The sequence below is a fragment of the Macadamia integrifolia genome, chromosome 5 (assembly GCF_013358625.1).
Source record: "Macadamia integrifolia cultivar HAES 741 chromosome 5, SCU_Mint_v3, whole genome shotgun sequence".
In the NCBI taxonomy this organism is placed as follows: Eukaryota; Viridiplantae; Streptophyta; class Magnoliopsida; order Proteales; family Proteaceae; genus Macadamia; species Macadamia integrifolia.
In genome coordinates this window covers 6,651,919-6,663,337 of record NC_056561.1, presented here as the reverse complement: position 1 = coordinate 6,663,337, position 11,419 = coordinate 6,651,919, and the positions used below count along the sequence as shown (strand labels likewise).

At 32.3% G+C, this 11,419-nt stretch overlaps 1 long non-coding RNA gene across 1 annotated transcript; it reads right to left on the bottom strand.

The window, feature by feature from the left end:
* Nucleotides 1-2,730: 2,730 nt before the first annotated feature.
* On the bottom strand, nucleotides 2,731-4,520 carry LOC122079181. The gene is made up of 4 exons (XR_006140341.1): nucleotides 4,491-4,520; nucleotides 3,991-4,046; nucleotides 3,813-3,880; nucleotides 2,731-2,774 (listed from the first exon to the last, which is right to left on the bottom strand). It is a non-coding gene; the product is annotated as an uncharacterized LOC122079181 (long non-coding RNA).
* Nucleotides 4,521-11,419: the final 6,899 nt, after the last annotated feature.

Genomic DNA, 11,419 nt, shown 5'->3' with positions numbered 1-11,419 from the left:
TTTTAGCATGCTTTTTTCTAAAGGTGTTAATTGGTTTGTTTTTTATTTAAATGCATGGTTCATTAAATTCATGTTGTAAACTTGTATTTGATAGAGAAAAAAAAAAGTATTATTAATAAGTGATTTCAAGTTCAAATCTGAAACTGAATCTATTACTTCTTTTAAAATAAGAAAGAATGGTACTTGTTGGCGTAAGTACAAACCTAGACACAACGGGTGTGGAAAGACCATGCTGCCTTTACGTACCCTCTCATTGGCCTACACGTTTGCATGAACCTGTGCCAGCAGGGTAGCATTCTCTTGCCCTTTTTAAAATATGTAAAACTACAATCAAACCGAAATAATCATCAATTATTTATCAATTCTTATTTAAATGATTCAACTAAGTAAACATTTTCATTTCAAAATTAACCCCCCTTACTTTTCTCCATCCATTTATTCTCAACCTGTTAATGTCTAACCAACTTTAAACCCTATATCTTTTATGCCAAACTGCTTTAGTTAATTGGGATTGGGATTTAGATTTATACATGAGGATTGGACCAGGGTTTTAAATCTCAATAATTTAATATTGATACGATATCGATTCAGATCGGTATGTATCAACCTAGATTGATTGATTTTACACCTACTTCTGGAAAAATTACATGATTATCTACTATCTAATTGATCTGATACTGATATTTAGAACCCTAGGTTGTATATGTATAATGGGATGAGCTAATCAACCCAAGGCCACCGTGATGTGCATGAACCTAATAGGAGATAAATGTTTTTTTTTTTTTTTCTCTTATTCAGCATTGCTGGTTAGTCTAAAAGGCACTAGTAGGGCCAAGGGCCATGTACTCTTACATACACCTACCTTCACACATCTAAATATCACAAAGTACATTCGATTCCACAACCTCCTTCCTTGGGTGCCGACCCTAAATTATAAAAACTCTCTCAAAAATACTTTGATGTAATATATCGCTAACCAAGAACCATCCTTGAATTACATATTTTGTATATATAAAATTTAATTAATGGCTTGATATCTTGATAGTGGGTTGGTCATTTGATCGTATCTTTATCCTTATCTCAGATTTGGATCGTGAAAGAGTTGATCTCTTAAATTCAGCTACGTCGATCCCCCCAGTCGCATTCAAATCAACTTAGGCAGCATGACACATCAAAACCAAATAGTATCCACAAGTTAATTTAATAACAAAAACCTATACCATACACACAAAGTTTTTTTGTTATTATTAACTCTACTCCTAATCAAATCCATGTTCCTTATTATAATAATTTTTTTTATTATGTTGGTGGGGTCCACCATCTTCCATACCTCTCAATGGAACTTTTTTGTTTAATATTAATCCCATGAAGAACACAAAACTACAGAGAGTAGAACAAGTGTCAATCACTCATTGAAGGAAGACATATCATGATTTGGTGGATTACGGGCAGGTTTTAACCAAAAAAAAAAAAAAAAAAACTAACCTTCCTCTTTATCATTAGGTATTGATCAAACCTTATTAAGTAGGTAGGTCTGGCCTGTTAAGAATATGCATGCATGGGGACTTATCAATTTTAGTAGTTAAGCAGGCATTGCAGCCTTGCAGCCCTACAGTGGGATGCCTACCAATACAATACAATGGTGTGTCCACAATATGTCTCTAATTTGTCCTATTGTTTGATTAAGCTAAAATAAAATAAAACAATAATAATAATAATAATAATAATAATGAGATAATGAAATTTTTATCCTAGTTTATTTGTATTAGTAAAATAATAAGAGATTTTTTTTTTTTTTTGGGAAATGAACTCTCTTTGGTCGTGCGGTCATGCCCCAACAATGGTAAGTTTTTTTTGAGTTTCACAAGAGTGTAGGTGTAATTTTGCCACCGTCTAAATTTGAGTATAGGGTCTATACGATCAAAGAGTGTATTTTTCTCCATTTTTTGAAAGAAAGAGGGTCTTCAGACCACTACTGTGGGAAATTCCATTTTACAATGGTGGTAGTACAAAGAAAGTTATCATTCACATGCAAGTAAAATAATCAAGATAGAATAGAGAAAATAAAACTAAAATTAAAAAAATCATATAACATGGCAATGGTGCAATACACTATCAGTGTGAAAAACATTGTCCCATGTTTCTAATTATGTTAGTTAATCAATACATTATCTGATTCATTGGCAAGGAGGGCCATGTCTGTGATGGGCAGGATAGTTTGGCCCATTTTTTATCCTTAGACACAAGAACAATGTTTAGCATCCATAAGTTCTTCCTGTTCCTTTAAATAAAATTATGTTCACAAAAAAAAAAAAAAAAAAAAAGAAGAGACAATAAATTTGGAAAATATACAAAAATAATATATATATATATATATATATATTAGTAAAAAATTGCCCATTTGTTAGATGACGGAGAAGGTATAAGTTTATAACAAATTAAATATTTAGATGCCAGTGTGGAGGGAAAAGAGGGAAAAAAATTCCAACATGAACATTAATTGAACATTGATAAAACAATTCAATACCATAACAAATAAAGATAGAATCGTTATGGGTGAGTATTGGCACAATATGAGAGCTCAACTGTTTAACCCTATGGTTCTAATGTATTTTATAACAATTCTCTTAATTCACAATAAGAATCCAAAGCTAGCCAATATCTAGCAAAACCCGTGGTTACATAAGAATTACGCCCAGATTCCATGACCACAATTGGAACTATCAGTCCCCAGAAGTCCCTTTCTGCAACAATTCCAAGCCAAAATCACATACCTAAGTTCCAACATAAGATTAAACCAAAAAAAAATCAGTCAGGATTTTTTTTTCATTTTAAGCCAAACCTTGACCAGGCTGAAAACCATTAGAAAAGAACGTACATATTTGGAAAGAGAATTCTTTGAAGTAAATTTTCTATATTAGATTCAATGGAGGGAGAAAAAAATGAAAGAGAAACGAAGATCTATCAATATAAAAAATACCAAAATATTTGAACCCCACATAATCAAATAAAATCAAACAAAAAGACAACAAAAAAGGGGGAAATTAAAAATCAAACACATTCCCCAAACTAAATTTAGAATAAGCATAATGAAAAAATTAAGATAAGAAAAGATGTGAATTACCAATCAAACGTGTGCTTATGTCCAGCCTTTCAGATTCGTTTTATTTTCTCTCATTTTTATCCTCTTATAGATATTGAGAGGAGTCCTAATTATAAAAACATTTACCAAAAGGCTTTAAAGAACTACTACAAAAAAAAATTTAGGATTCAATTAACTTTGATTCCAATGAACATATATATCTACTGATAAGACAATGAATGTATGCCTCTAAGGCAGACCAAAATGAATGGTAGTATGAACAAGCATATTTGCATAGTCAATTAAATTTAAGCAAGTTGTATCAAATTAAGTAGAGAATTCGAAATAATAGAAAAGCATAACATATTAATATAAAATGACATCTAAAATTTAATATTAAGTGCAAACAAAAAAGAACAATTGAAACTGAAAGACTGTTAAAAAAATGAGCCTACTTGTTGGAAACGGCCTCAAAAGTCTTGAAATTGACAAGATTTTCCGTATAAAACTTCAACTCTACAGCCCTTTTCGTAGAGCCAATCCTCATAACCGAAGCCCTAGTCATCCCATATCTGAGTGACACACTGGTGGCACCATCAGATGTGTAAATGGCTTTACAACCCCTGTTGGCACTGGCCACCAAGCACACCTCCGTGGTGGCTAGTCATGAAATACATAACTGCAAATTTACTGGTCACTACAAGTCTATAGATATAAAGAAGCATCTGACCTTGAGGAATTCAACTGAATCGCCTTATAAATGTCCACCATGAAAAAAGAGGGAGCTGCTTCAAAAACCTGCTTCACAATTGGGTTTAGTAGGACATAAATAAATTGTTAATCAAATCTATTCATTCAACAGGCACAACAAATAAGATCTATCAAATGGATATTGGAAGAGAGCTTACTTCCAAAATAATAGAGAAATGTGAAGCCTTATTCGTTGAAGACCTTCTACCCTCATCTAAGAAGAAACATGATCTATATCAATTGATATAAACCCTGAAGTAATACTTGATTAGAAAAATTATAAATCACCCTCCAATCAAACTACTATTAAAGAACACCCATAAGATCCAAGATGGCAATGGGGGTAAGTGATAGCTGAACTTAGTTTGCATTCTAATTTTCGGATTAGAACAAATAGGAGGGATTGATGAAGGAAATAATTTCGGTCAAAATTAAATTTCAGAGTGTGGGAAAAACACAAAACCCTTGGGAAGTTCATGCCTTGAAGATATAATAGAAGAAATGGAACAAAAACAGCAATGTTTCTCAACATCATTATTACTCCAATCACGAGATTGACAGCTATAGTAGCATGATGCATAACTATAATAAAGGAAGCAAAGCACACCATAAATAAATAACTTCAAGAAATAAAGATACAATGAGAGGTCAACCTTACAATTACGGATATGAGTTTTGAACCCCATTGATGGTAGGATTTGGGTCCTCTGTGGCGCAATATGGTATTAGGCGCGTATTCAATGCCTAGAAATGCCTTGGGCTACATATGACCGCCTTGGACTCCATGCCAAGGCATTTCTAATCATTGGATGTGGGCCAGACTCAATGTTGCATCACAGAGGAGCTCAATCTTGGTAGGTACAACGACTTCCATACTTCACAGAACAACTTTTGCCGATTTTTGTGATATAAAGCGTGTTTGATACGCCTGACAGTCCTATGCGTAGAGAATAAATTCATTAGGTCTTTTAATTCAATTAAGGAACATATTAAAAAAAAAAATACTTGGAATGGATGTCATGGATCAGCGACGATGATGGGAAACATTCATTCATTGTAAGTTTCTCTTCACGTCATAAAAAAAATATTTTAGTTGCTTAACCATCATTAAAGTCACAAGCCATGAAAATATAAGGAATGAAATAATTATCAAATAAAAATAAAAATAAAAGTCATACTAAAAAAAACTTTAGCCCACATTGAAAATGTGAATAAATTACATAAACGATCGGCTACTACTGAATAAGTGAAAAATCCCCCCAATCCATGATCAAATAATGTTGAAAGATTCAGTCCTTGCGAGAGAATGATTAGTTCAAAAGCATTTAGAATCAGAGGACCCATGTCTTCCTTCCCATATTTCTGATTAACCTGCTGCCCCTATAGAAGTCCAAGGCATCAATTATGTTAAGAAACAAAAGGGACCCAATGTAAATAGAGCATCATATTACAAGCATGGATGTATGGGAAGTCCAAGTACCACTGCTTCCTACAATCATATATGAGTGGAATATGAATAGTACAACAATGAGCAAAAGGATGATGAAAACTCCTCGAAGATTTTCAAGTTACACTTCCAATTATATGAGCAGTAATGAGGAAAGCTGAAAGCCTTACCAACCTTAGGATCATTGAAAATAGTATATATATATATATATTTATATATCATTCAGGTGGACATTCTTATACTCAATAATCTTAATGGGAGCATAACCCTCCCTAAATCATTCATCATTCCTTATCTCTTAATGTGAATGCACTGCAAAAATTTATACGTATGAATTCATCCATCACCATTAGCATCACTAAATATTTGAACAAAATATTAACAAAATTTATGGAGAATTCAACCAATTAAAGTGGGAATTTTCATCAATAACCGATTTGATGACTATATAGATATTACTTTTTTCGTAGATATGGATTGATAAAAGAAAATGAAAATAAAGAAATTAGATCATGAAAGATATTTAAGAAAGATAAAAAAAAAGCGTGAGAGAAAGGAAAGAGTTATTTAAAATATATATATATATATAAAGGAAAGTGGGAGAGAGAGAAGAGAGAGATAAAAGGGGATGTGAGAGAAATAAAGAAACTTAATTTTTACACAATATTCATAAAGATATTTCACCAAAAAAAAAAAAAAAAAAAACAGAACGTGAGAAAGAGGAAAGACTAACTTCAAAAAATAAGGAAAGTGAAGAAAAAAGAGGAGGAGAGATAAGGAAACCCACATGTGAGGATTAAAGAAACTTAATTTCTAGAGAATATTTAAATATGAGAATAGGAAAGGGACGCATGTGAAGATTAAAGAAACTTAATTTGTAGAGAATATTCAAATGTTAAAAAATATAAAGGATACCAACAATATCAAAAAAATAAAAAGATTTGACAAAAAAAAAAAAAAAAAGGTAAAAGACAAAGTATTTAAATAAGTTAAAAAGGAAAAATAGTCAAATGAAAAATTAGCCACGAAGTATGAAAATTTTAATACTAATTACCAACGTAATTGTGTGACCAATTCAAAATTTATGGATTATAATCACGAAATTTTAAATACTTTTCAATCCAATTTTATTGAGCTTTTATTGGAAAAGGAAGACATCGGCAGGAATTTAATTATTTACTTGTCAAATACTATTATAATTTAACATGTAGTCCAGTAATGTGCTAAGGTCAAATTTTATTAAAGTATTTTACTTTTGACAAGGTAAATTTGCCATGTCAGATTATTAAGTTTGACTTTTGCATTTTATGAATATTTGACTTTACATTTGACAATTTAAACTTTATCACTTCAACGATCAAGGATTGATACTGTAAAGCCAACAAAAATTATTGAGTTTGACTTTTATATTTGACAAATTACACTTGCCACATTAGACGGAAAAATCCACTTAGACAAATTGGTCAACTGGAGCTGAGTTCATGTAGGCTATGTTTGGTAGGTAAGGGAAGAAAAGAAAAGAAAAGAAAAGTAATTTTGAGAAAATAAAAAGAGTATGTATGTTTGATTATCAAGAGAAGAAAAGAAAAGAAAAAAAAATTTTTTTAAAATTGAATTTTAATAGAGAAATAGACACATAGGAAATCATTGTGTGATCATTCATTTTTTGTCTTATTATGTCTTCATATTTTCTCATGTTTTCTTGTGTTTTTGACAATAAAATTTTTAGGAGAGAAAAAGAAAATTTTGCAATTCTCAAGTGGAATTTTGAATTTGAAAAGAGGAATCTTCTCTTAAGCGAAAATATATCAAATGCAAAGAAAAATTCTTAACTCAAAGAAAAAAATATAAAAAGCGTACTTTTTTCTTTTCTTCTCTTGACTATCAAACACAGCCTTAGAAACCCTGATTAAATATTTTTTTTTTCTTTTTTACTTAGGGGAATCAAAAGTCTTAATCTCTTTCATCTCATTAGTTTGGTAAACAAAAATAAAATCAAAAGATAAAAGTAGGGTTGAGCTTCTTAGAGTTAAGGATTCTAATCTTACTAGCATTATTAAATTCATGTGAAAATTATTTAAAAAACAATATATTTGGGACTATCGAGGTATAAGTCAAGATACCTTAAGTTGGGTTCCATTAGACCCATGGATTTAGGAGATGGTATCAGTATTGGAATTGGATTAATGGGTATCAGTTGTTTTTACCTTTGATTTTTTTTAAAGTATTAATTTTTAACTATTTTACCCTTGAAACGATAAGAATAATTGATCAAGATCGATTAGAAATCAGGAATCAATCTCAACCGATATCAATCCGATACGAGATTGATACTTGAAACTATGATGAGACCCCTTAGACCTATGGAGGCTTCTTGGGCTTGACAAAGTTTTAAAAGATTCTTAAAAATAGACATCTTGTCATTGATGTCATTCACTCAAGTAGTAATTATGGTTGTGGTACATAAACTTGTTTTGATAAGTGGCATAGGAAGGATGTGCTCATTTCTAGATATGATGCTACCACTGATAGAATGACCAAAGTATCTTCCGTTATCCATGATGGTTATTGCATTGGTGTTTAGGCCCTAGCAATTCCAACAATCTAATTGAGGTTTGATTCGTTTCTCTTATATTTGATTGAGATTTGGAAGTAGTGGATGTAGAAAACAAGAACCTAAAACAATGTAGAAAATAATGGGAATCATAAAACAAACAATCATACAATTGAGGTAAAGGATTTATGTGGTTTGACAATATTGCCTATGTCCACAATGATATGAGATTTGTTTCTTTTATCAATGGAGAATATGGTTACAACTACTTATCTTCACATTTCTTTTGAATTTATCACAAAGAATGAACTCTCGCTACAAATATATAGTGAAATCCTATATAAGTAATTTATCGAAATACCCATATAGTCTTAAACATTTATGAAGCCTCTTATTTATGGCTTAGGATATTTACCATATCAAAGGCAAATGCTCTTCATCCAAACTCTTAACTCTTAATTGATCTCCTTGATTCTAAGGCTACGTTTGTTAGCCAAGAGAAGAAAAGAAAAGAAAAAAGAATCTATAAGAAAAAAAAAAAAAAGAGAAGAAATGAAATTGTGAGAAAATAAAAAGAGTGTGTATATTTGGTTACCAAGAGAAGAAAAGAAAAGAAAAAAAAAAATTCAAATTTTTTTGAATTTTATGAGAGAGATAGACACAGGAAATCATCGTGTAATCATTCATTTTTTGTCTTATTATGATTTTAAATTTTCTCATGTTTTTTTGTGTTTTTAGCAATTTTTTTTTGGGAGAGCAAAAGAAAACTTCATAGTTCCCAAGAGGAATTTTGAATTTGAAAAGTAAAATCTTCTCTTGTGTTTCTTTGCAAATTTTGAATTGATCACAAAGAATAAACTCTCGCTACAAATATATAGTAAAATCCTATATAAATAATTTATCGAAATACCCATATAGCCTTAAACATTTATGAAGCCTCTTATTTATGGCTTAGGATATTTACCATATCAAAGGCAAATGTTCCTCATCCAAACTCTTAAATCTTAAGTGATCTCCTTAATTCTAAGGCTATGCTTGGTAGCTAAGAGAAGAAAAGAAAATAAAAAAGAATCTAGAAAATAAAAAAAGAAAATCAAATAAAAAGAGTATGTATGTTTGGTTACCAAGAGAAGAAAAGAAAAAAAAAATTCAAAAAATTTTGAATTTTAAGAGAGAGATAGACACATGGGAAATCATTGTGTAATCATTCATTTTTTGTCTTATTATATTTTCATATTTTCTTATGTTTTTGGCAACGGAAACAAAATAAAATTTCACAATTCCCAAGAAGAATTTTGAATTTAAAAAGGAGAATCTTCTCCTGGGTGAAGACATACCAAGTGCGAAGAAAAATTTTAACCCAAAGGAAAAATTACAATTTTTGTACCTTTTCCTGTTCTTTTATTTTCTTTTATTCTCTTGGCTACCAAATACAGCCTAAGGGATTGGATGTTTGTTCACTTTTTGTACTTTTTTTCTTGGCTTAAGAATTTCTCTTTACACTTGGTATATCTTCACCCAAGAGAAGATTCAGCTTTTGAAATTCAAAATTCCTCTAAGGAATTGTGAAGTTTTCTTTTACTCAAAAAAAAAAATCTTGCAAAAAAACACAAAAAAACATGAGAAAATATGAAAACATAATAAGACAAAAAATGAATGATTACACAATGATTTCCTATGTGTCTATCTCTCTCATAAAATTCAAAATTTTTTGAATTTTTTTATTTTCTTTTATTTTCTTGTTACCAAACATGCAGACTCTTTTTATTTTCTCACCATTTCATTTATTTTATTTTCTTTTCTTAGCTACCAAACATAGCCTAAGGTCTTTATTTATGGTATGACTCAAGTTTGACCTTGAACTGAAACAAGTCAAAGTTCTTCGGGTTTGGGCTAGTCTTAATTATGCGTGGCAAGGATAATTTTGAAAACACATTTTTAGCTAGTTTTAAAACCCTAAATCATTATGGGAAGTTAAACACTACTTGGCCATAGAGAACATCCCAAGCCTTAAATTATGGGTCTCTCAATATTTCAAAGATATTGATTCACCATTACCTTGCCTGCCCCTGGTGACAAAATGACACATGATGCAAATCTCGGGAGAACTTGCCCTTAAAATCCGGCTTATAAAGTGAGGTACCCAAGATCATATCAACTCATACCAAATTCTCTTATGAAACCATTGTGGGATCAACCCCCATATAATTGATATCGAATCGTAACCCTCCTACTCTTGTTAGTAGCCGCCACACAATCATCTAAAACCAATGCTTCAATTTCTCCAATATTGTTGGTATCACAAAACAAAAATCAAACGGCCAATGACTCCCTCTCCTCCTCGACAAATGACAGAGGGTAATGGGGAAAATTCCAACAACAACTAGGGTTTGAGTCTTCCATGAAAGATGTATAATTATATAAGCTGGAGATGAAAATAGATGGGCTCTGGGCATAGACTAGAGCAGGACTATAGAAATCGAAAATAGTGTAAGCCGAGTTTATCCTTGGATCTGAACCACAAAATTGAATAACTTTGAGGGGTTTCTTGTTAGAAAAAAAGAAAATGGAAAAGAAAGAAAAAGAAGAAGTTACAAGTCAACAACAGTATCAACTGTGAAATCTAGGGCTTCTTAATTCGAAGTCTTGAGAAACCTCCAAGGACCCGAAGGTCAATAATTGAGGCTGATCAGGAATTGTTTCATCTGAACCGGCGGCCCAAAGAAAAATAAACAAATTTGAATTCAGCTAAATTGGATTACCCTGACCCCCCACCTAATTCACCAGAAGTGTCACTTCCCTCGCTAGGGCTCACGTTCCAGATCTGAACTTAAAAGTGTGGGACCCACAAGTAAAAGACCACAGTTTATGGGTCCCACAAATAAGATCTTTCAGTGGGGACTGGGATCTCACTCAATGGCTTATTGAGCAAGTTGCAGCTTTAAATAAGCACGATAAACAGGAGGAGGTTTAAAAGTGAATCTATCTGGTGGCCAAGCCAACTTGAACCGGCTCCATTAAACTGAACAAAACATCCGGTCCAGGTTTTGGAAACACCGGTCTAAAATGTGGATCAAGTATGACGATCCTTTGATTCCTTTCTATTCCCTTTCTCTTCGGTCAAAAGTAGGGGTGTCAATTCGTGGCCCGACCCAACAAAATTGATCGAAACTAACCGTTTATAGCTTGGCCTAGGCCAGGCACTCGACCGAGATCGACCAATTAATACCTAACCAAGAGTGGTCTATTTTGCACCGGCCTGGCCCGGCCTAGTTGTTAGATACCTATTTTACCTGACCGAGAGTATGTCATGTTGGCGGTTGACCGGCTGGAAGCCCCGGTCGATCGGAACTTTCCGAGACCATAGCCGATCGACTAGTAGAAAGTCTCGGTCGACCGATGACTGCCTGGAAGTGCCCCAACGGCTATATTTTGCCTCAATGGCTCTTGGAGATCGATCGGCTATCGATGGCGGTCGACTGATGGTCCCATAATACGTTCGTTAGAGCCTGATTTTCTGCCTAAAATGCTTCACTTAGTTCACCTATAAATACCTAAACCGCTCTTAATTAAATAATCATTAAGA